Genomic DNA, 26,724 nt, shown 5'->3' on the forward strand with positions numbered 1-26,724 from the left:
TCGCGGCCAGAGGGGACTATTTTTAATAAATAAACTCGAAGTTATCAGAACAAAGCTCCTGTCATTTCTATTTTAGCTCCGTCTTGTTTGTTTTGGACTTCACCTTGTAGGAGAATTTTTGAGTGATCAACTAGCTCCTCTTTTACAATATAATTAGTTTCAGGGACTAGCTAATGATACTCTCTACTATTCCATTCTGAAATTAACTGCTAGTTGGGAGTAATGAAAGACTCTTGCAACTTAAATAGTGCATGTATGTATTTACCCTGTTGGTCCCTGGCCTTCGGGATATTTTTAAAGTAAGGCAGGAATTCCGGGATTACTCTTTGGTTTTAAAAATCACAAATTCGAAAGAACGTAGGATCAGTGGTGAAGGCAATAGCGGTGGAAGACAAACAAATTTTGAAGACCCGGAATCGGAGGCATTTTCTAATGAAGCCTCGTGTAAAAATTAAAAATAAATAGCAAAACCATTAGGAGTGATTCAATAATCCATTTCGGGATATTTTAAAGTGGTGGGATGCTAATAGTATCAAGAGACGTTACAAAGCTATCATTCCGCATTATTCGGCGATCGGCGCATGTGCCACAATAGCGGTGAAAGGGTTTGGGGGGTGCCGTATCGAGTTTTTTCGGTGTGGAATTCATGAACTACTCGAAAGATTTACAACTATAAACTAAAATGACTTTTTGTTTTAAATATTGCCCTAAATTTTGCGAAAAAAGCGAAGTCAAAGTTGTGTATATACATAGATCTTGGCCTAAAAATTTTCCAGTTGCATTGTCACAATAAGAAAAGATGAGTGAAAAAAGAATAAATCAAATGACCTGAAAAAAAGTGAAATGAAATAGGTGAGTGAAAGGAAATGAAGCGAAAGAAATAGAAGCGAAATTTAATAAACAGTTTTCATTCCGCTCTAAGATTTCTGGCTAACTTATCAGCTCAGCGGCTAAAAAAAACGAAGTGACAGCTACTAAATTTTGATGTTGAAATAAAAAATAGTTTAAAAAAACTAAAAAACACGCTTTTATTGCTAATCGAACTAAAAAGTAGAAAATAAATTTTAATGACAAAGGGACCTATAATGAAGTAATAGCAAATCGAACGATCAGTCATAGTCAACTACCTCAGAAAAGAATTATAACATAAATTAAGATACAAATAGAATAATTCAAATTAGAGTTAAAAGCGTGGGATGCTTGATATAGTAAATATTACAATCATTCTATTGGCAACTACCTATGTACAGAGGGTTATGAAAGTGAAGCAAAATGCATTTTTTATTTTCTAATTTTTAGTTCGATTAGCAAAAAAAGCGTGTTTTTTAGTTTTTTTTTTTAAACTATTTTTTATTATGAATGAAAATTATTGTTATCATTGCAGTCAGTGAATTAATGATTCGATATATTCGTGTTATATTTAATTCCTTTCTTATCGACTGTGAGTCTAAAGCTATGCAGTTATCGGCCGTGATAAAGAAGTAATCGGGATGAAGAACTTATTTCGTGGAGGGAGCCTAAGAAACGGCTACCCCACTCCTAAAACGGAGAGGTAACAACAAAATATACTGACATAATCAATATGTTTCATACTTTTCCCCATATAGATCATTGATTGAAGGTCGAGCCTTGTTTTTCTGAATGAAAATTATTGTTTTCATTTAGTCAGTGATTTATAGTCCGATTTAATTGTGTTATATTTAATTTCTTCTTTACCGACTATATGCCCAAAGAAAGGCCAGCATTGGCCTTGACACAGAGCACATACTCTCAGCACAGAAAAGGGAGACCGTGGATTATATTGACACAATCAAAACGAGATGTAAAGTTCCAGTTTGGTTTTTTTTAGTTCATTTTTGCTGTGAATTGTACTTTAATCAATAAAATTTTATAAATGAAATTATAGTAATGATAAATTCCTTCTTTATTTGCCAAAATTTTGTTCCGTAAAATAACTTCAAAATTTATGTCTTGATTATTTTATTGTAATTAACAAAATTACATTTTATATGAAAATTATTTCATCTTATATGAACATTGAATAGAGTAAATTTGCGTGTATGAGACTTGTAGTATCTACGCATGTGTAAAGACTATACAAAGTGAGAATGCAACTACCCTGAAAACGTTTTAGCCGAGCAAGTTCGAATTCGAAGGAGTAAGATATGTGAAAACCATTTTGAAAGACCATTTGGATCTACGAAAAGTCAAATCTCATTTGGTACCGAAAACTCTCAATTTCTTGGAAAAAAGTCGTCGCGTTTATGTGTGTGAAACAATGTTTTCAGACTATCAGGACAAGCTCAAATGCATCATTACGGGAGATGAGACTTGGATTTATGCTTACAACCCTGAAACAACCGACCAATCAAGCGAATATCGTGCTAAAGGCGAGGCCAGACCGAAAAGAGCACATCAACGTCGTTCAAAAATAAAGGTCATGATGACAGTTTTTTTTCGATTTTCGTGGTGTGGTGCACTATGAATTCCTTCCACCTGGCCAAACTGTTAATAAGTAATATTATTTGAGCATTATGCGTCGTTTACGTGAAGCAATTCATCTAAAAAGACCAGAATTATGGGCCAACAACTCTTGGTTTTTGCATCACGATAATGCACCGTCTCACACTGCATTCGCTCTTCGTGACCATTTCGCCAAAAATTTCACGCATATCGTTCCGCAACCACCGTATTCGCCTGATTTGGCTCCGTGTGACTTCTGGCTATTCCCAAAACTCAAGAGACCACTCCGGGGAACGCGTTTCGAGTCGATTGAGGTGATAAAAGCTGAATCGGAGAAGGTACTGATGGCTATGCCGGAAATGGACTATTTGGCATGTTTCGGGGATTGGAAAAATCGTTGGCATAAGTGTATTTCATCGAGAGGGGATTATTTTGAAGGGGATGAAATTGATTTACAAGAATAAATAAATATTTTTCATTTTACAACCAAACTCACCTTACTTTTTGCCCACAGTAAAAAAAAGAAAATATTAATCCTGACAATCCTAATAAGGATAATGGGAAACTTTTATCAAATTATTGCATTGTCATCGGTCCTTGATAGGTGTGCAAAATTCCAAGTCGATTAGATTTTTAGAAGCCAGTGAAAATTAAGCTCAAAGATTCCGTTACATACATACATACATACATACATACATACATACATACATACATACAACCCGAACTAATAAAAGTGTGTTAAAAAAATAGATTGTAATATTAACATTTAATAAATTTAAATTGGAGTTATTAAATCATTTTGTCTAGACAATTGTCGCTCAAGCATTCAATCATAAGCTAAGGGTGCACGCCTAAAAATGCTTTACTACCAAATATGAAAACTGAAAACCGCAAAAATGTGAAATCTGTATGAAAAATTAATATACAAGCGCCCTCATGTGCCATACTAAATATTTGTTTGCACGCATTCATTTACCTCAAAAATATATACTAACTATTTTTGATGTGGTGACAATGATAAATGTCTGCCACAAATCATAACATCTATTTGTGGATTCAAATTTTCAGGTGCTACCAAATTACTACAAATTAGCATAATTTGAAAAAGAGTAAACGAAGCCATAAATAAACAACCAGCACACTGTCTACGGCAGCACGACTGTCTACGGCAGCAACACGGTAGCAATCATCATCATCATAATCATTTGCAACATAACTTGCAGCAACTGTCGCTGGTGTAGCAGCGAAGCAATTAACACCAATAGTCGTTGCTAATAGTCGTTTCAAGGTGAACAGACAACAACAAAATACTACGAATCAAACTTACCAACATCGTCAATAATCGCATACACCAACATACGAGTACATACATCCATACATAAATATTTGGTGTAATAATTTGCTGTAATATAGGGATACGCAAAGATACGATGCATAACAGCAAATGTTTACGTGTTTGTGTTTGTAAACAGATGCATAGGCATGCTTATGTGTGCATGTAGGCAGCTATTGGTGGCAAATCACTTCTGTTAACTCTTTGCTTCAAGTGTATATACAGTGCCGCTCAACTGAATAGGTTTGAAAATTATTTCTTCTATTTTTTCTACTCTCTTTGTTCTCTATGGCATTTTTCCCTTCTTTCTTTTTGACAACTTTGACTTCACTTTTTGATTGACTGCGTGATTGAAAACTTATAATTTCTTTAGTCTACTTAAATTTAAAGTAATTGCTACCATTTTTTTTTTAATATGGGTCGGGGAAAATCTTTAACCGATTTTGAAAAAGGTCAAATTAAAGTCTTTATTGAATCAGGCCTAAAACATAATGAAATAGCAAAGAAGATTGATCGAAGCCAAAACGAGGTAAGCAATTTTCTTCGTAATGATGCCGATTACGGGAAAAAAATGAAAGGAGGAAAAATATATGCTACAACGGCATCAGAGAGGCGACTAATCATTAGAACTGCTTCGAGTTCCCACCTCTCTGCCAGTAAAATCAGGGATGAATGCGGTGTAAATGCTAGTTTGGCGAGTTATTCGGAGTGCTAAACACTTAAAGAGATTAAAAATAAAAAAAACCTCCTCTCAATGATGCACGGAAGGAAGCGCGACTTCGATTTGCGCGGGATCACATGACATGGAACAAAGAGTGGAAGGCTGTGATCTTCTCCGACGAAAAAAAGTTCCATCACGACGGACCGGATGACTACAACTATTATTTTCACGATATGCGAAAAGAGGAATGCTTTTTGAGTCGTCATCACTCCTGTACAGAAGGCATAATAGTTTGGGGAGCCATATCGTTTTATGGAACTTGCGAGCTGTAGTTTGTTTCATCAAAGATGAATGCAAATATCTAAAAGACTGTGCTCCAAAAGGCTTTCCTCCAGTTTTGCGAAATGTTTGGACCTATTCACTGGCCGTACGAACAAGACAACGCCCCCATCCATACAGCCCAGATTACAAAACAGTGGATTAAGGACCACAATGTCAACTTGCTCGAGTGGCCGCTATACTCCCCAGACATAAATATTATCGAGAACATTTGGGGACTTTCATCCAGGAGAGTGTATGAAGGGGAACACAATTTCAAGACTCGGCGACCCTGGTTGAAGCGATTAAAAAAGCCTTGTCAACTACATATTTCATTGAGTGAAATTGAAAAATATTACGTTTCCTTATCAACTCGAATGTTTGAAATAATTAAGAATAAGGGTGGTCATACCAAATATTAAATAATGCAGAAATAGTGTCTTTTATTATTTAAGTTACCGAGTGCCATGAAATATTGCTGTGAATAATTTTTTTTTATATTTTTGTTGGTCAAACCTATTCACTTGAGCCAAAAATAATGTAGATTTTCAGCTATGTTTTTGAAAATATAATAAAAAAAATATAAAAACCAAGCCAAAAAAAAACAAAAAACTTTTGTATTTTATAAATAATTAATCGTTTTACTTAACAAAATTTATTTGGTTTAAATCCGAGTGCTCGTTATGAAGATATTATGTTCTAAGTCTAAAAAAGAAGTCAAACCTATTCAGTTGAACGGCACTGTACATGCACACGTGCATACATATGTATGTATATGTTTGTTCATGTATGCGTTATACGATTTTATGCTTATAAATATGACAACGAAAAGTTACTTAATTTGAAGTAGGAGCATTCCATGGTTCGTACGGGACAGATCGTACGAATTTTTACAGTTTACAACCTTAATTATAGACAAACCATAACTTTTTAAAACGAGTTATTTAGTGCACTAATACTGTGTGGTAGTTTTCTAAACGAAACCTATAAACGTGCTTTAAAATATTCGCACATCTTTGCAAAATCAAAAAAAAATTATATGTTCGTACGGGACAGCTCCAGTCTACCACTACTCTGAGTTATAGTGAATTAAGGGAAATTTCAGCGAAACTAATAATATTAACAAGAAAACGAAAATGACATTTGATTGTGATTGTATTAGAGTTTATTAACACAACAAAAACATGTAAAACATATTTAGTTTAAATGACTTATAGTGTAAAAATGAAAATGTTCGTACGGGACAAATTGTGTTCGTACGGGACGCGTACGAAATTCAGCTCTTAAATTTGGATTTTAACGTTCTCTAAAGGGAAAATTTGATGCTGTTGTTATCTTGAGCATGGCTTTTACATGTAACTTCGCTAATATTTCGTGAAATTTGGATATTCCGGGTATAGGCTTGGACGATTCCCAGGGACGAACATCCCGAATTTTGTCAGCTATTTCGGATGCAGAAATATAAAAAATGGATGTTGAAGGAACAAATGTGGCAGCAACTTTTGCGAAATCATTCGCGTTTTGGATTACAGTATTGATTCCTTGGCTACGGGCTTTTTGATTAACAAGTCTTTTTATATTGCCACCGAGAAGTTTGCTCCAGTAGGAACTATTGTAGCTTATTTTCAAACCCTTCAATTTTAGAATAAATTTAAAATAAATAACAAAACATTTTTCGGTCGTAGTGCACAAAATCTAGAAAACTCTATTTTTATGTTCGGAAAATATTCCTTAAATATATAAAAAGCTTCATCTAAAAATAAGGTGAGGTAGTGCTTTTGTAATGTAAGTTTTTTACCGTTAGTCCAACAGACCATTGTGTCGTTCATGCCCGGGCATGTATAAACAATGTCTGGACGAATGTAAAAATCTTTCACCATTTTGGTGGTTTCGTCATCGTTAATTGGTTCATTTATAGATTTATTCCTAACGTTATCAATACTAAGTCCAAGTTTTTTTGCCACACCCGCTACAACAGCCTGTTTTTAGTGGGTGAACTGGGTAGACTTCGCATACATTTCTGTACAGCCTTATCATACGTTTGCTTACATTTGTATGGAAAACATTCAGATTCCCAATCACCAACAATATTTGAACCAGCCTCCCTGTCTTGGGTTTGGATCAACTTTTTGGCTCTTTGGACTCTCTTTTTTTCTTTTTCGTACTTCTTCCTCTTCTGTATTTTTTCCTGGGTCATGGCTTCAGTTTTTCTTTTCCTCCACTGTTTCACTCTTTCTTTTTCGTTGCTTTTGAAATCTGGACCTTTTTTTTTCATTTCTCGTCTCTCCATTTTTTATAACGTGACACGCTATAGTTGTTATTATTTTCTCCATTTTTTAGTTAAAAGAAAAACTTATATGCCGTGTTCGTACGGGACAAAATTTAATGACTGAATATTGAACTTATTTGCGATGCAAACTGAAATCATTGCTTTACAAGTAAAAAGAGCACCAGTAGTTTTCTTTAAATGTAAAGTAATCGAAACAAATAAATTACTCGGATGAGCAGAAAAATAACTGTACAATGTTAAGTGCGTTCGTACGGGACATCATCGAATCATTTTTTTAAAAGAGCATATCTGCGTTGTTCATAAATAAACTTTTTTTTTAATATTACGTTTCAAAACGTAAAAGTTTGTTCTTTTAACACCAATTATCAGTTTCACGCTATATGTCACACATAATGAGAACTAAGCGCTTAAACTTGACCAAATTTCGATAGAAGAAAATAAAATTTTTATGAGTTGTTTTTGTTGTAAAAAAAGATACTTCAAACTGAGGTCAAGTAAAAGGTCGATGTGTATAATGAAGATTGATATATTTTAAATACATTAACACTAATATAATCATCCGGAAATGCAATTTGTTCGGCGGTCGAAATTTACCATTTTCCATGGAATGCTCCAGTATCTTTGCAAGAACGCGTTCTGTGCAATATATGTTCATATATGAAGCTAACAGCTTTGCAACATTGTTGGCATTACTTTTGCCACCAGCTCAGTACAAAATACTTAATAATAATGTAGTTCACATTTGTGATTCAAATGAGTGGTATCCTATGCGTATGTTGAGCATTTATAAGTGCGATATTAATGCATGTGTGATAAACCCATGTTGGCTACGAGATACATGCATATGAATGCATACACGAAGTTATTTTGGCTCATCTATATTTATAAAGCAGTTAGGTATTTATTTGTTTTAGCTGTTTGTATCCCGTCATGTTGGAATATATGAGATGCGATTATTTACTGATATTTATTTGCTCAGATATTATACCAGAAAATATGCTTTGTTTTGAGGTCCGTAGATGCTTCTAATAAAAATAAGTTTTTTTCTCATGGTGAAGGGGTTTGTGAGTAACGAATTTTCCTATTGACATGTTAAGGTGTAAAAAGATTAAACATCCAACATGTTAAAGTGTTATTAGCCCGGTACCTGACACGTGGGGTTTAATTAACCTCTGCGAATTTTATTTTTGAATTTTTATTTTTATTTTAAATCCTAACACAACAATTTTGCAATAGTTTTAGATATACTGTGAGCATCAAAATAAAATGTACAAAGCATTTTGTTATAATATGGATTTTATTTCAGTCTTTTATAACAAAACAATATATTTTAATTTCATATTTTTTAAATTAGTATTTGATTCTCTACTTAATAGTAGAAAACAACAAAAAATAAATTACAATAACAAAAGTTTTAAAACAAAAACAAAATTTAGTGCATATTTTACGCGTCAAAATAAAGTGTACAGCGTACATCAGTAGCATTTTAGCGATGTTGTACCGAAAAAAATACCGTTATATTTGCTTGTTTACTTCCTTTTTCACTGCATATGAAAGTTTTTTCATATTGTATTTTAATTGGTTGCGATCGGCAGACTGAAAAGTTTTTGTCTACAGTGAATTAAATTCTATTATTTATTTTTTTTAATAATGGGTAAACAAACTTCGACTGATGTTAGAGAACTGGTACTAAAGCTTCGCAATGAAGGTAAAACCTTCTTTGAAATTGGCTCAATTGTCAACAGCAGCCATAATACTGTGAAAAAAATAGTTGACGAGTACAAAAAGGTCGGCAGAGTAGAAAATCGCACAGGTGCAGGCCGTCCAAAAGTTTTAAATAAGACTGAAGTAAGGTCTATAGTGCGTAATGTGAAGAAAAATCCCTTTAAAAGTGCGACCAAGATATCACAAGAAGTTTCAACTGCATCAGATACTAGCGTAAGTGTCAGTACAATACGTCGAGCGTTGCATGTAAATGGGTTACATAGTCGTCTCCCACGCAAAAAGTCACTAATACGACAGTTAATAAAAAAACGTCTTTATTATGCAAAAAAATACGAAAATCGGCATGTTTCTTTCTGGAATAATGTCCTGTTTAGCGATGAAAGTAAGTTCGAGGTATTTGGGCAACAAAAACCGTCCAAAATTTGGTAACCACAGTTAAACTCGGTGGGTGTTCGATGATGGTGTGGGGATGTATGGCGGCAAGCGGAGTTAGCAATTTGGTTTTTATTAAAAGTACCATGAACAAAACAGATTATCTGAATATTTTACAAAATAATTTGCTAACCCGTGTACAGAAATTAGACTTGCAGGGATCTTGGAACTTTCAACAAGATAATGATCCCAAGCACACAGCAAAAATAGTAAAAGAATGGCTGCTTTATCGTACTCCTAAGACATTGGATCATCCTCCACAGTCACCGGACTTAAACCCTATTGAACATTTATGGGAGCATTTAGACCGCCAAATCCGGAAAAGGACAATCACCAATATGGATATGCTTAAACTCGTTATAAAGGAAGAGTGGGATAAAATTTCATCTGACGTGTCAAAAAAACTAGTTTAGTCGATGCTACGAAGACTGTCTTCCGTTATCAAAGCAAAAGGAAAATCAACAAAATACTAAATCGATATCATTTTTGTAAAATATAACTCTGTGCAATTTATTTTGACGCGTAAGATATGCACAAAATTTTGTTTTTGTCTGAAAACTTTTGTTGTTGTAATTTATTTTCTGTTGTTTTCTAGTATTAAGTGGAGAATCAAATACTTGTCCATATTGGTTTCAAGATAGTTGAGCGAGTTTCCTGTAGCCTTCCGTTTGGTGAAAATATGGGTTTTCCATGTTTTCTGCTTTAGTGTAAAAGTAAATCAATAACAAGCGCAATTTGTGGATAATGCAAAGAGTATTACTTTTCATCGCCGAATTTGCAGGACTAGTCCCCTTAGACATTTTGTCGAAAGAAATGCATAGATAATGCATAAAAGGCTATCCGAACACGACGGTAAAGCAAGTCGTAAGGGTATTGCAGAAGAAGAAAGGTGTCATTCGATCACCCAGCAGCTGCAGCAGATTACCGAAAGGTAGATGGACGCATGGGCTAATACCCATTCTTGCGACGTAGTTAGAAAGGAACCATGGGGAAACAAATTTCTATCTAACCCAATTCCTATCAGGGCATGGGATATTTAGATTCGGCCAAGACAGTTCCCCAAACTGACGAATCTACACGGAGAGGGAAGAAAACGTTGATAAATTTTTTGTTCCAATGCCCACGCTATGCTCCCGAAACCTGTAACATATTAAAATGAGAAAATATTTCAGATTTTATGCTGAAATCGGGTGATAACTGGAAGCGAATCGACGCGCATGCAAAACATATTGACAAAGATTTAAGACGCGCGGAGGTTCGTAGACGTAATAACTAGCAGTCTATGAGCTAACCGGCCCAGTGAGGTAATACCCTTTCGGCCGTTCCGCGGGGAGAATGGTAGATTGCGGGAGAGCTGTCTAGTACGTTAGTGTAGCTGTGAGGCTGACTTTCCTCTTCACGGGCGTTGTCCCGGGGGGAAAAACACAAGTATGTACAATATATGAGTATATACCCTACAAGACAGTGCTGAGCTCTTTTGACAAAAATTCCAACACATTTACAAGTATTTTATTAGTTCTAATACATGCTAATTATCAAAATAGCATACACAGCATTTTTAATGGGGAAATCAAATATTTCATTTGATATTCTTTTCCCCTGATCGGTATGAATTCTGTCTCTCTTTTACCAATAACAATTTCATATAAGTGAAAAATATATCCACTGCACTTTAAACGCCAAAACAACTCATTTGTATGCTTATAATGTGGCTGCTCTGAAAAAAGTGTTAGTGTGAAATTTTGCTGTTGTTGTTGTAAGGTCGCCATTGCCGAATGAGTAGATGCTTGGCTAAAAGTTTAAAATTGGTTAGTTCGCATCCCCGTAAAATATAAATCTTATAATTTCTAAATAAAACATTTTAACGAAACTCCTCAGCCTGATTACTTTTTAACGAAAATGAGGACTTTTTGACATCAGTGTTGATTAATTTTAACGAAATAATGTGGTGCTCTGAAAAAAGTACTAGAGTGAAATTTAGCTGCGTTTGCTGTGTAGTAGCTGTAGCCGAATGAGTAGATGCTTGGCTAAAACTTGAAAATTCGTGAGTTCGAAAGTCCGTGGATGAAACACCGAGTTGGTGTGGAAGAGTTTTTTAATGAAAACTAAAAAATATTGAAAATTCGTGAGTTCGAATCTCAATGAAAACACAAAAATATAATTTTTATAATTACTAAATAAAACAATTTAACGAAACTCCTCAGTCTGATTACTTTATAACGAAAATGAGGAGTTTGTGCTGAACTTTCCCATGGCTAGAACTAAAATGTGTAGTTGGATGAGGATAGTGATGATGATAATATGAGTAGGGTACATATATTACAAAAGCTATTTCATTCGGAGTCGGCTTGAAACTGTAGGTCCCTCCATTTGTGGAACAACATCAAGACGCACACCACAAATAGGAGGAGGAGCTCGGCCAAACACCTAACAGAAGTGTACGCGCCAATTATTTATTTTTTTTTTTTATTTCATTCGATGACCATTCCTATGAGACCTTCGAAGTAAAGCAGCGAGTTTACATGTACATATTAGTGCGGAGTAGTTGACCTTAACAGTAGCTACGCGACGGTGAAGCGTATAAATATTTCTTAGCACCAATGAAATAGCAATGTTGCAGCTATATAACATGCAACATGGCACAGTTCTGCTCACTGCTTTGATTTTTGTGGCTAACACACACATTCAAATATAATCTCTCACACACACACAGGTTAGACTTTATTGCATTTTTATGCGGTTTGGTTGGCTCTTTATTGCTTTGCTCTATTTTTTGTACTTCTTTTAACTTTTATGTATTTGTGCCGATGTTGTTGCTGCAATAATTTGTTGCGATTTCACTACTTGGCTTTTATAGTTTCTTTTTCCTTTCTACATTCTATTTCGCCGCAAATTGTTCAATTTTCATCCGTATTATAGTAGTGGTAGTACATTCGTTTGAGCGTACACCTGGCAACAGCCTTCACTTACATTACCTTCAGCTTACTACGAGTGTTCTTCACAACTTCGATATTATTGATTTGTTGCTATTAAAAGGCTTGTGGGTATATTTCTTTGTACTGTTATTATTGCTTTTTTTCTTTCGGTTAGATGGTTGTATTGCCATTTTGTGGTAAAACGGAAATAAAAAGCGCAACAAAGACGGTATGCGCTGAAGTATTTGAAAATTGCCAGCGACTCCAATAAAAAGATCAATAAGCCATAAATGGATGTAAGTGAGAGTGTGTTGATAAGAGAGTGACATAGTGAGTGTGGGTAAATAGGTGGGGGCGAGTTCAATAGTACGTATGTTTGGAGATTTTGTAATTAAAAAGTACAACAAGGAAAGTCCCTTGTAAAAAATTGCATATAATAAAAGTAAGGGAAATACAAGTGTTTAGTAGTATATACAAATCATTTCCTAATTTTATTTGCAACACTGTTTAGGAGATCTCTCGCGTTGTTAAAATTGGCTATAAAATAGACAAAAATGTGGTTTGTTCTTAATTTGTTTATTCACAATGTTCTCAAGGATTTCAGAAACTCTATGCATTTAGAAGTAGAGAGTGACATGAACAATAGCGGTGGCAACGGTGCAACCTCTAGGTACAGCTGGTATATTGCTAGTCAGATAGTGACAATGGAATCGACAAGGTTCTCCTTGTCTTCCTTTGAGAACTATAAGTCCCCTGGACCTGACGGAATATATCCAGCAATGCTTAAAAAAGGAGGAGACAGGCTGATTGAGGCCCTGAAAAGGATCTTCACAGCATGTCTTGCATTTGGTTATATACCATCCCAATGGCGACGCGTAAGAGTAGTATTTGTAGTAGTAGTAGTGAGAGGCTGTTAACCGCTGGTGGGAGCAGTGACGAACAAAACACAGTCAGGGCCAAGCAAGGATGTCCCCCACGGGGTGTTCTTTCTCCGCTGCTGTGGTGAGTGGTCGTAGACTCTCTACTAGTGGAGATGCAGGAACTCGGTTTTCATGTCCAAGCATATGCGGACGATGTCTGTGCGCTAACATCGGATAAATCCTTAAGGAGGTTTTGCACGAAAGTGCAGAGGATTCTGGACAAAATCGATGACTGGTGCATGAGACAAGGTCTCATTTAAAAAATGCTGTATATGCTATTCTGATAATTCGCATGTATTAGAGACTAATAAAATACTTGTAAATGTGTTGGAATTTTTGTCAAAAGAGCTCAGCACTGTCTTGTAGGGTATATACTCATATATTGTACATACTTGTGTTTTTCCCCCGGGACAACGCCCGTGAAGAGGAAACTCAGCCTCACAGCTACACTAACGTACTAGACGGCTCTCCGCAATCTACCACTCTCCCCGCGGAACATGGAAAACCCATATTTTCACCAAACGGAAGGCTACTGGAAACTCGCTCAACTATCTTGAAACCAATATGGACATGTGGACTGCAGCTAACTCCAACATCGAAACACTTCAAACATTCCAGTCGAAACCCCTCAGAATGAACTCAAACGCTCCCTATTATATCAGAAATTAACAAATTCATCGTGACCGGCCTCATTTTGGAAAAAATACGGCCCAATGATGCCGCCGGCCCATAAATCGCACCAAAAAGTCACTCTTTGTGGGTGCATTGGTTTCTCGGCAATCACGCTTGGATTATCATTCGACCAAATGCAGCAATTCTGCTTATTGCCGAATCCAGGGTAGGTGAAAATGTGCCTCATCACTGAAGATGATTTTCTTCACGAAGTGCGCGATATGCACTTTGATTTGAACGCCCGTTTTCATAATAAGCCTGAATAACTTCAACGCGTTGCTAGATTGTGTATCTTTCCATGGTTCAAATTGAGCTAGTTCGAAATTGAAAAATGTCAAATGAAATTCAGAAAACAACTTGACGTTTAGGTGTGGTTTACATTCAGCATCGGCCCTTGAAATTTAACCACCCTTTATGTGCACATTTTAAATTATTATATTTCGTTGATATTATTTTTTTTTTAGTACCAAGTAGTGTTTGATCAGGAAGAAGACATTCGTATAAGTAACATGTTTTTTCTCGCCTATATGAGTATGTGGTAAACAAATCTCAGCGCTAATTAAAAGTGAGAATATGCAATCATTTTATATGTTAAGCAACTGTCAAAATATGCTACTTGTGTAGAAAACCACTTCATACGTTGAGTATTTGCTGAACATTGCAAACGCGATCAAGGCCTCAAAGAATGCAGTAGTTAAAATTAGCCGGAAACCAACATGAGCAATCAGGGAAAGAACATTTATGTATGTAAAACAAAGCATTTGGAAGTAATAAGAAAAGTCGCAAACCAAATCTAACAAGTCGCCTACTACAAGTGAAATCAACCAGGAGCTGTTAGCAACAACCTTAAAAATTTTAACGAACTTTTGTTCTATTCTCTGTATTGTCTTCGACATTAACTTATACATAAGACCATGAGGTTGAGGTGGAAACCTCACAAAGAATCTGTACGTTGGTTTCTGTTTCATTGGTTCAAAGTAGTCATAAACTTAATACAGCACTTTAGTACGCGAGTGTGAGTGTGTACGTGTCTCATACAAATAGGCCACTGACCATAAAATTCACACTTAAATAGCCAGAAATTAAAGAAAGAAATTCTCATTGCGGAAAATGAACTCATAAAAAATATATGTAAAGCGAGTATAGAAAGATAAAAAAATTTAAGGTCGCTGCATAAAGTAAGAAAGACAGGGTTGAAGAAGAAGATGGCAATGCGTGTAATATACAAGTACAGTAGGTTCTGTTTTTATGCGGTAGATACGTTCCGCAAGAAACAGCATAAAGAAAAAACAGCATAAAAAAAGCTACTAGTTCTATAGTAAAACTATAGATACGTTTCAAATGCTAAAACCGCATAAATCTGAAATAATCGCATAAAAAAGGGCACTAGTCCCATATTATTACTATAGATACGTTCCATAGACCGCATGAATCTGAAGTAATTAAATAAAATCGCATAAACAAAATATTGTATCTTTGAAAATTATATCTTTATATATCTTCCATACTTGTAGGGTTAGCATTTCTGATGCAATCTGTGATGAGTTTTTGCTTAGCTGGTTTAGAATCTTGTTTATATTTACAATTCCCCATAGGTCGACATGCATTTTGTAATTTAAAAAAAAACCGCACTATTTCAAAACCGCATAAAAAAAAGCCGCATAAAAACAGAACCTACTGTACTGCGAACTTCGGGAAAATATGTTTATATTGTGAGCGCAGTATATGCCTCACTCGCTGTAATAGTACGAATATTATTACTAATGAAGCACGTCGAGCTTATGCGACTGATAATAGGCACGTATGGGAAAATGGGCTTAAGAGCGAAATAAAGTAGTAAAAACGTACATATAAGTGAGTATGCGCTAATGTTTTATATTACATAACATTCTTACAGCTCTGAGACATATATACGTACATCTCAACTATAGAAACACTCATAATTTGACAAGATCAGGATAAACTACGTTTCACCTTGACTTATATTTTTTTAGAAGGTTCTAAAACTCAGAGAGTTATTTAAATATACATATAGGTATATTTATTGTAATTTTTTAAATTAAAATTAAAAAGTTTCAGTTTTAAATATAATAGGGTATACCAATAATTTCCTCTTGCTGTTTGTACAATGATGTTAAATTCCTAATTAGTCTCGACAGCTTCAGTGTGCATTTTCGCCAAGAAAAAGCTTATTTGAAAAAAATAGCTACTATTGTAAGACTAAAAAATGCCAAGTATTCGTTATGTGAAGGGAACACCCAACATCTCCATCAAAACAAAATTGTTAAAAATCAACGCAATTTCGAAACACTTCATACTGCATACTCGACATTTTTATAGAGTTTCATGAAAAAGAGTTAGAAATTGTGATGAAATTTTATTTATCTATTTAAACCTAAAAATGAAGTATTTCGTACCGACTTTGAAAAACAGATTAATGACAGACAATTCAATCAAAAATAAATTAAGCTTATAATTTACTTATTTCATTTTAATGAAAAAGCAGCATATTAAAGAATACTTAGAATAAACAATTCTAACAATACTCGTTAAACAATTCATATAGAATTTCTGGGCACATCCAAGACTACTAATGCAACATGTATAATAAGGTCTGACAATAAAGGCGTATTCCTGTTTCGAACGCACAAAATAGGTATATGTAATATATAATAGCTTTAAAGTACATATACTGTGGGCAAAAATTAAGGTGAATTTGGTTGTAAAATGAAAAATCTTTATTTATTCTGGTAAATCAATTTCATCCCCATCAAAATAGTCCCCTCTCGATGAAATACACTTATGCCGATGATTTTTTCAATCCCCGAAACATGCCAAATAGTCCATTTCCGGTATAGCCATCAGCACCTTCTTCAATTCAGCTTTTATCTCCTCAATTGACTCGAGTGGTCTCTTCAGTTTTGGGAATAGCCAGAAGTCACACGGAGCCAAATCAGGCGAATACGGTGGTTGCGGAACGATATGCGTGGAATTTTTGGCGAAATGGTCACGAAGAACGAGTGCAGTGTGAGACGGTGCATTATCGTGATGCAAAAACCAAGAGTTGTTGGTCCATAATTCTGGTCTTTTTAGACGAATTGCTTCACGTAAACGACGCATAACGCTCAAATAATATTCCTTATTAACAGTTTGGCCAGGTGGAAGGAATTCATAGTGCACCACACCACGAAAATCGAAAAAAACTGTCATCATGACCTTTATTTTTGAACGACTTTGACGTGCTCTTTTCGGTCTGGCCTCGCCTTTAGCACGATATTCGCTTGATTGGTGGGTTGTTTCAGGGTCGTAAGCATAAATCCAAGTCTCATCTCCCGTAATGATGCATTTGAGCTTGTCCTGATAGTCTGAAAGCATTGTTTCACACACATCAGACTTTTTTCCAAGAAATTGAGAGTTTTCGGTACCAAACGAGATTTGACTTTCCGTAGGCCCAAATGGTCTTTCAAAATGGGTTTCACAGATCCTTTTGATATTCCGATCATATCAGTAAGGTCTTTAACAGTCAACCGACGATTTTTGAGCACTAACTCTTTCACTTTATTGACGTGTTGGTCATCTGTTGACGTCGATGGTCGTCGGAGCGCTCCAAGTCATCAACACGTTCTCGACCCTCTTTGAAGTCTTTGTACCACTTATAAACATTTTTCTGCGACATGGTCGAACCACGAAATGCCTTCTGCAACATGCTAAACGTTTCCGCAGCTGAAATTTCATTCCGCAAACAAAATTTGTTGGCACTTCTCCGCTCAATCAAATCAGACATTGTGAAAATCGAAAAATGCACTCCTGGTCGTTTGGTAAATACAACCGTAAATATATTACTGATAATGACATTCATATGAAAGTTGCCCAGATGTTATTAACAGTGCCGCCAACTCATGAAAAAAATAACTAGAGCGAAATTTTAATCCCGCGAAGTTTGACAAATAAATTCACCTTACTTTTTGCCCACAGAATATATGAATCAAAAAAGTCCAAAAATAATTGAAGCAAGCACAGAACATGACCTTAATATAGTGCATTTAAAATGTCTTTAAAAATACTTATGGAATTTAGAGTCAAATATCACAAAAAATTGTTTGACTAATTTTTATTTTTTTTTTTTAAGTTTGAAATTTGGATATTTACGAAAAGATGGTTTTGTAAAGCGATCAAATTGGAGGCTGGCGCCAATGCAAAAGTGAATGGCGAACGCTATCGTGCCGTGATATCGGAAATTGTAGCTTCACAACATTTGGTGTCAACAAGATGGCGCTACTTGCCCATACAGTCCGTGAAACAGTTAGATATTAGTTCCACGAATTTAAACGTAGGCGAACATGGGTTTTTGATGACGTGGTTACCTCGGAAATCATTCAGCAAGAGCACGACATGATTCTCGCTGATCGACGAACGAAGTAACAGACGCCATAGGTGTGTTGACCCGCACGGCAATTAATATTTTACATGATAAATTGGCGATGAAAAAATTGTCGGCCCGATGGGTGCCGCGATTGCTCACGGTGGAGAACAAGCGGATGCGGCTGTTAACGTCGAAACAATTTAAGCGAGATCCGAAGGAATTTTTTCGTCGAGTTGTCACCAGATTCATCATTACATACCAGACTTTAAACAGCGAACAAAACAGTGAATTTCTTCCGGTGAATCTGCTCCAAAGAAGGCGAAGACAGTCCCATCGGCTGGAAGGGCCATGGCGACGATTTTCTGGGATGCGAACGTCGTCATCCTCATGGAATTTTTAGACAAAGGAAGAACGATCACTAGACAACACTGCTGTGAGTCTTTGGATCGCTTTCACCAAAATTTGAAGGAGAAACGGCCAAATTTGGCGAAAAGGAAGATACTGCTTCTCCCCGATAACGCACCAGCGCATTCAGCCCCCGAGTTGTCACCACCAAACTGCATGAATTGCGTTACGAATTGCTTGCGCACCCCCAGTATTCACCCGATCTGGCTCCCTGCGACTTTTTCTTGTTCTCTAACATAAAGAAATAGCTCGCGGGAAAAAATTTAGTTCACACGAGGAAGTTATCGCCGAGGCAGAGGCGTATTATAGCGAGTTCAACAAATTCTATTCTAAAAAATGGCCAGAGTGTTGGAAGAAGTGTACCTTTATAAAAGGCGACTGTGTTGAAAAATAAAAAATAAAATTTTTTGAAAACATGGTGTATTCATTTCTAACACGAGTACTTATTGAACCTCCCTCGTAAGGTCTAAATGCTTTGTCTACAAACCAGCTTCAATTGAAGTATTGAAAGCCAACAATGATGATCACGTGATGCCGAGAGAAATCCTCCGGAGAATCATTCTAAATTGGTATTTACGTATGGCCGGATTACGGCGCAATTGCGGGCAATATTTGAGAGGGATTATCTTTAGAAAATAATTATTATAAATGGTTCTATATAAAATTCTTTAAAAGAATGGTTCTACACAAAAATAATAAAGAATGGCCAGTAATTTTGAATTTTCGTTGTTTTATTTCAATATAAAATCCGATACCTCTAAATTGATCACAATTGCGAAGAATAATCTACGTTTTCGTAAAAAAATTCTAAAATTACAAGAGCGAAAAGCGAATTGTTCAAATTTGTCAAATTTGCTAGAGTTATAAAGCGCACGGTATATACATTTTAAATTGGTTTCTTATGCTAATGAAACCTTTCTAGTTTTGCCTAAGAGTATAATGATGACCGAGCATGCTTCCATTAGAAAGTCGTGTTTTACCTTATGTAGCCTAAGAATTAATTTTGTCATCAAAGCATTGATAATGTGCGAATTCACTTAAGTGCACTATTTTACCTCTGGAAAAAACCTTGTTTTTGCTTTCCTAAGTACTTATGTATTTATGTGTATGTATGTACTTATGTGAATTCGCAAAGGTACCATAAAGTTATGGTGCAGAAGTAATCTGTAAGTTACATCTTCACAGTATATCGACTCGATTTTCAGCAAAAGACGCTTAAGTGCACATATAATTCTGCTTTAGCTCGAATTCACGGAAATAATGTAAGTTCTACAACATTTTTTAACGCAGAATTGACGCGTCCCAAAAGGATATTTGAAAGCATTAAAAGCAGCGCAAGTGCAAACTAGGATCCGTGTACTTACATGATTTTTTTTTTGTTTTTGTTTTTTACTACGCACATATAACGTGTAAAGGAAGAAATTGATAGCTGTAAGTGGGTGAAGCTTTAATGACAATTTTCCATTTGCTTAACAGTTGGCGAAAGCGGTGAGTGAAGAGTTTAACGCATACAAGTAACCCATAAATTATCATTAAGAAAAAGAAAGATAAAATTTTCCTAAGGGAAATATGGCCGTGTAGGTATGTAAGTTAAGATTTGAGTTAGGAAAAATAAGATATGAAAGCCAAGAAAATAGTATAAGGTAGAGAGATATAAGAATTTATAGAGTAGACAAAATTTTCTACTCTTTTTATGTAACTCGATATAAATATCTTTCTTATTTTACTCGAAAGAAAGGTACATTAGCAATCCTTTAAAGTATCGTTCAATAGGATCTTATGTGTGAGAAAAGGTACAAAGTACCTGATTCGAGTTGAACAGACTCGGATTACTAAACGAAAATTTTTTGCTGAACGATTATCCAACGATTATCAAGTAGGCTCTCGTTAAAATAAAGTTGTTTCCAAGGAGCCCATCATAGAATCATCTTCTTTCCTAGAATGTGGAATAGAAATCAAGGGCGTATTTGCTGAAAACAACCAACCATCGACTAGCTGCACTGCGCGCACGCAACTATGAATATCAGCGCAAGGTTATCATGAGAAGACAGTAACTTTCAAGTGGTTGAAACCACATGACGATTGCACTCTTCCGTTGTTCACATATTTTCAGACTATGAGTACGGAAAAGTCTTGTTTCGGGATGATCTGTGACAAAATGTATGGATAATCGTGCTGTACTATACTTACGAGTATATTTGCGAGGTTAAAGTTTTTAAATCAACTAGAATCGAAACGTAAAATACGCAAAATCCATGAAACAAAATAACAAAGGAATGGGCCGAGTTGATATTATGGACCAGAAAAAGTCATTCAATAGTCATTATTTCCCAAAAATAAAACTCATTTCATTTTAAATTATTATTCAGTCATATATCTAAATAAATATCTAAAACAAATTCTACTTGCGCCTTTTCTACAATCTCTTTGCTTTCAGTATGTACGAGTATAATGTTTCACCAATGATCGAGATTATTGTGACACTTAGCACAAATTGTAATGTGTAAGTCGAAATGTAAATAAAGTTTTATTTTTTCTAGTAATCAGTTTTTCTGCACTACTTTAATATGTCACTGATTGACCGTTACCGACCAATGGGACTTGCATTGGTATCTACATCCGTTTAGATTGGTGGGGTAGATAAATGTAAAAGGCCGTTTTGATCGTTAAGTTTGGTACATCATATCTCAAAATGCACATTCATATATTAATTTATTTTTCTACAGTGTTATAGCCTTCTTGATGATAGGTAGCAGAAAAAAAGCGAGCAGCAGCTATTTTTAGCAGTACAGATGTACTAAGTTAGGATGTGCGCCTAGAAGAAAATATGATAAGGTAAAATAAAAAAAACATTCATAGGTCCGAATTTCGAATCGATAAAATGGAATGAAAGCAAAGGGAAGAGGGTTAAATCTTAGATGTGGCATACTCTAGACTAGTACGCAAATAACAGCATGGCTATTAAAGCTCATGAGATCAAAATCACCAGCATAAGCCAATTTAGGATTGCTTAGGCTCTGCCGCTCGACCAATATCTTCTAGCATGAGATTAAGAAATGCACATGATTGGGAGTCACCTTGTTTGAAACCTCGTTTGGTATCAAAGTCTAAGAGAGGTCCTTCGCAATTCTGACGTAGTTGTTGGCGGTGATGCTAAATCGAAACATCGCGTCATAAGGTAACTCCTTTTCGTGCTGATCACGTGCATTGGCGTATTGTGAATATCTAATCGACTGTTGATTTTTCATTTGATGGCCTACTGATGGGGGGATTCAGTCTTTCGCACAATAGGCTTGATAGGGATTAAAATGCTATGCTTCAGATTTATTATATATTTAGTGTTTATTTTGATGTTTATATGGTTTACTGGAAAATATAAATTTCTGTGACCAAAAGTGTGTTATAGAATGAAAAGTTGCGTAATTTTGAAGTATTTAAGAGCTAATAGTGAACGCTACTCGGCAGACAATCACAAACAAACCTCCGAGTGTATTTCTCCTATTAAGCAGCTCCTCGTAAAAACAATCTACCTGCGGGAGATGGCGCAAAACTGCAGGTCTCTCTATATGTGGAACAACATCAAGACACACACTACTAATTGGAGAAGGAACTCGGCCAAACACCCATAAAAAAGCCTTGAGAACTTAAAATTATAATACAAACCAGAACTATTGTTGCAATGAATTTCTGTTTATTATAACTTGGTAGATATTTTCATGGCATTTATTTTTGCATGACAAGCTGCGCCGTCTTGTCGTCGCTGTTTAGCTCATTAATTTTCGAAAACAAAAATCTAGTCAGCTCGATGCACTCGCCATTCACCGTAACGGCAGCTCCTTCCTAATTTTGAAAGTTATAAGGGCCGATGATTTTCGCAAGTGCTCTTTGAACTTCGCGAATAGATAAATTTTTTTTTTTTCAAAGTACACTTCCATGGTGACTTGCCAAACATTACTGAACGGAAACAAAATTTGCCATTCTCAGCCGTCAAACCATAGTTATGGATATCGATCGTGCAGCTAAAAAACACTTGATGTATATAAGAGCTTAACGTGAAGTAAGTAAGGTGCAGACAAAATAATATAAAAGGTGTGAAAATGCTGCACTTTTTTATTAAAAGTTATGCGCTCGAAAATATTTATGGAATGAAAAATCTAGTATTTGAAAGATATTTAAATGCTCAATGCGTATGCCTGAAACTTAAAAACCAACTGAAGAGAATCGCAGGTCTCCACTTTTGCCCTTCGGCACATTAAGGTATAGGCTTTACAAAATATATACAGGCATGTTCTGAAAATCGCGCGATTTCAATTCGGATCCGAAATGGCAATTCGTCCGATTTCATTTAAATTCGATTTTAAGTTCGAAACAGCCGAAACAGCGAGAGGTAGTGAAGATAATAAATGTTTGTTGCGCACTACATAACATATGTAGGAGTAATCCAATAGATGTCATTGAAACAGAAAGTGTATTAGAAAACAATACAATTGAAGAGGAAATTGCTGGAAATGACGAAAACAGTAGTTTGTATAGTGTTGGAAGAAATATAAGAGACTCTATTGCTAGAAATTTAATATTATGAAACATAAAATTTATTCATATTAAAAGGAAATATATACATAACAGTTCAATAAGATTCTTTTATTGTATATTTATTTTTTAGTCTCTATCTCAAGCATTTTAATTTTAATTTTAACTGATTTATGTTGCAACTGCTCCATTTATTAGGTACGTCTTACAGGTAACGTCTTTGCTTTTACTCTATACTTTGAGTCTTCAAGCGATTTTGCTCTGCCAGCAATTCATTTTGTTTCTCAACAGCACGACAAAGTCGTCGAATCTCTTCCCTTTCATCTTCCTGCGATTTTGCAATCTTGTGTTGGTTTTCGCAAATGTTATCTAAAGTGGTGGATATTTTCTCCATACAAGTAGATTGCGTTGCCATACACGCCTGAAGGCTGTCCTGCGTTGACACTCGTGGCCTTTTTGCAGCTCTCGGGGTAGCCACCGCTGCCCTACTAGTTTGGGGACGTTCGTCCTCAGATTCGATAGCGCTATTATTTTCTTTTGTCCCAAAGCTTCTAGAATGGTTTATGCCCTCAACGGCTGCAAAAATTCCACAAGCTCTTGCAACACATTCTTCGTTGCTCGTCAGTACATGCTTATTAAAAGGTCCACCTCCTGTTGCCCTCGATTCTAGATTGTTATGGGCAACCTTTTTCCGAATGCACCCCTTCCAGTCAGACCATATCTGGAAAAAAAGACAACTCAAAAATATTTATTTTAATATTTGACTAAATACTTACTTTTTTCCATCCATTATTACCTTTTTGGGGCGGCCCTTCTGCATTTAGCAGCGTCGTTAGCTCTTTCCACTTTTCCTCAACAGCAACTCTGTCGCCCTTCGAAAAATTCTTCGCCAAATCTGGATGAGATTCCATAAACTCGACCAAAATTAGCTCTTGCTTGGAGTTCTTGTGTTTTCCCCTAAAAGTTTTTGAATAAGTTTTAAATATTTTAAATAAACACTTTTATTTACATAAATATATGCAGTTATTTTGAGTAAATACTCACATTTTGATCAATTTATTTCAACAAACAGTTTATAAGAATGCCACAAACCGCTAACGTTTAAGTTGCCGAAAATTTAACTGGAAAATTTTAACGATTTCGATTTCCAGAACAGGGTGACAAAACGATTTGCTGATGTTCGAAAAAAAACGAAAACGGAACGATTTACAGGACATGTCAAACGATTTGAAAACGGAAAATGCGAAAATATTGCCCGAAAACGATTTGCAGAACATGCCTGATAGTCGTATTTCTGATAGCATGTGTCAGCAGTACAGATAAGCTCGGCAACTATGAGGAATTGAAGCAAGCTGTGAAGTGAGTATATCAACACTCTCAAACAAGCAACCGAAGAGCATAGTGCCGTATTTGCTTTGTGCATTAAAAGCACATTAAAATTACTTTTTTGCATTTTGTGATTCTGGCGGTCGAGTAAGCATGTGGAACATTTTATTGTGCTTGCTTGCAAACAATCTCGCGCACTCAAATTTCCTGCTGCTTTGCTTTTTTTTCACCTATGTCATTTTATGCTTTATGCTTCATGCTCTTATTTTTATTTCCCTATTCAAGTTTGTTATTACTAATATTTTTTTTTTTTTTTTGTGTATAATTTGTTTTATTTTCCTTTGCTTGAGAAATTGTATCTTGACTACCGCGTCCTGGCGCCTGTGTGTATGTCAAAAGGCATATTCACTTGATGTTAATGTAATTATAATTTTCTATGTATTTTTAATAATAGCAGTTAAAGTAACGGTTGCGTCGACAATGTCTGTGCCACCACCAATTATGCGCCGTAATACTCTTGAATCCAGAAGAAACGAAAATACGTTAATGTTGTGCAGAAAATGTTAACGGTTGTGCTGGTAAACATTTTTGTTGTAATGGAATTTATTGTAGGGCGATTAAAATTCTTGTCAGAGTGACTGTGAGAAAATTAAGTGCTAAGGAGAATGCTTGTGAAATTTTGCAGTGAGTTAATGAATAAAGTGTAGTAGCAATGAATTCAGTTTTGTTTTTGTGTTTTTTTATTCGCGCTAAATTGAAAATTTGTGTAGTTCAGACCCTTTAAACACATAGATATATGTAAGTATATACTATATACGCTTACATTCTTTTTGGGTGTTTGACCGAAAAATTTAACCAAAAAAAAATTTAATTCGGAGAAGTTGAAAAAAAATTATAGCTGATCAAAAATGAGTGAAAATAATGAAGAAATTCGCTATATTTTGAAATTTTTGTATAAAAAAGGGAAGAATGTCACGCAAGCCACCAATGAAATTTCTCAGGACGATGCTGTATCAGTTCGTGTAGCACAACAATGGTTCGCTCGCTACCGTTCTGGAAATTGAAAGATACACCTCGCTCCGGTCGACCTATCGTTGAAATAGTCGATGAAATTATGGAAAAGATTGACCAGGACCGTCACATAAGCTGCCATGACATCGCCAAGACACTAAACATTCATCATCAAACGGTTTTGAACCATTTAAAAAAGGCTGGTTACAAAAAGAAGCTCGATGTTTGGGTACCACATGAATTGTCTGTGAAAAATTTAATTGACCGAATTAACATCTGCGATTCTTTGCTGAAACGAAATGAAATCGAACCATTTCTGAAGCGAATGGTAACAGGAGACGAAAAGTGGATCAAATACGACAATAATGTGCGAAAAAGATCATGGTGCAAGGGTGGTGAAGCTCAACAAATGGTCGCAAAGCCAGGATTGACGCCTCGAAAGGTTATGCTGTGTGTTTGGTGGGATTGGAAATGAATCATCCACTATGAGCTGCTCCAGCCTGCTCGAACGATTGATTCTACACTTTACTGTCAAAAACTGATGAGATTGAAGCAAGTTATCGAAAAAAAAAACGGTCAGAACTGATCAGCTGAAAGGGCGTCGTCTTGCAGCAGGACAACGCTAGGCCACACACATCTTTGATGACTCGGCAAAAACTGGGAGAGCTTAGCTGAGAAGTTTTGATGCATTCACCATATAGCACTGACCTTGCACCATCGGACTACCATTTCTTTCGGTCAATGCAGAACTCCCTTAATGGAGTAAAGTTGGCTTCAAAAGAAGCCTGTGAAAATTACTTGTCGCAGTTTTTCGCCGAGAAACCACCAAAGTTTTACACTGATGGAATAATGTCTCTAGAAGAAAAATGGCAAAAGGTGGTCGACCAAAATGGTATATATTTGGTTTAATAAAGTTCATTATATATATAAAAAAATGAGTTGAAGTTTGATTAGAAATACGAAAAGACTTTTTCGACTACCCAATATATAAAATAAAAATAAAAAGGAATACGTGTTAAACTACATTTACTGTTACCATATACAAAAATGACTAGTAGCGATTGGCGACTACAATTGGTGCATGTGCCGTAAGTAAAACGAACAACTGATACCGGATAAGACTCACGTATTCCTAAGACTTAGTTATTCTCTAATGTCATCGCCGAATTTCTGCTGTCATTATCACGGCCTATTAAGCGACGATCGAAAGATAGTATTTGGCCAACTCATTTGTCATGTTAGAAAGCCCAAGAAGTAGAGCACGACCGATCTTCTTCTTCTACTTCGGCTTCAACCATACTCAACCACAAAAATTTCAGTTCGGTGCGGCTTCGACCCACAAAAGGGTGGAACTTAGGCT

Source organism: Anastrepha obliqua, chromosome 4 (assembly GCF_027943255.1).
Source record: "Anastrepha obliqua isolate idAnaObli1 chromosome 4, idAnaObli1_1.0, whole genome shotgun sequence".
Taxonomy (NCBI): domain Eukaryota; kingdom Metazoa; phylum Arthropoda; class Insecta; order Diptera; family Tephritidae; genus Anastrepha; species Anastrepha obliqua.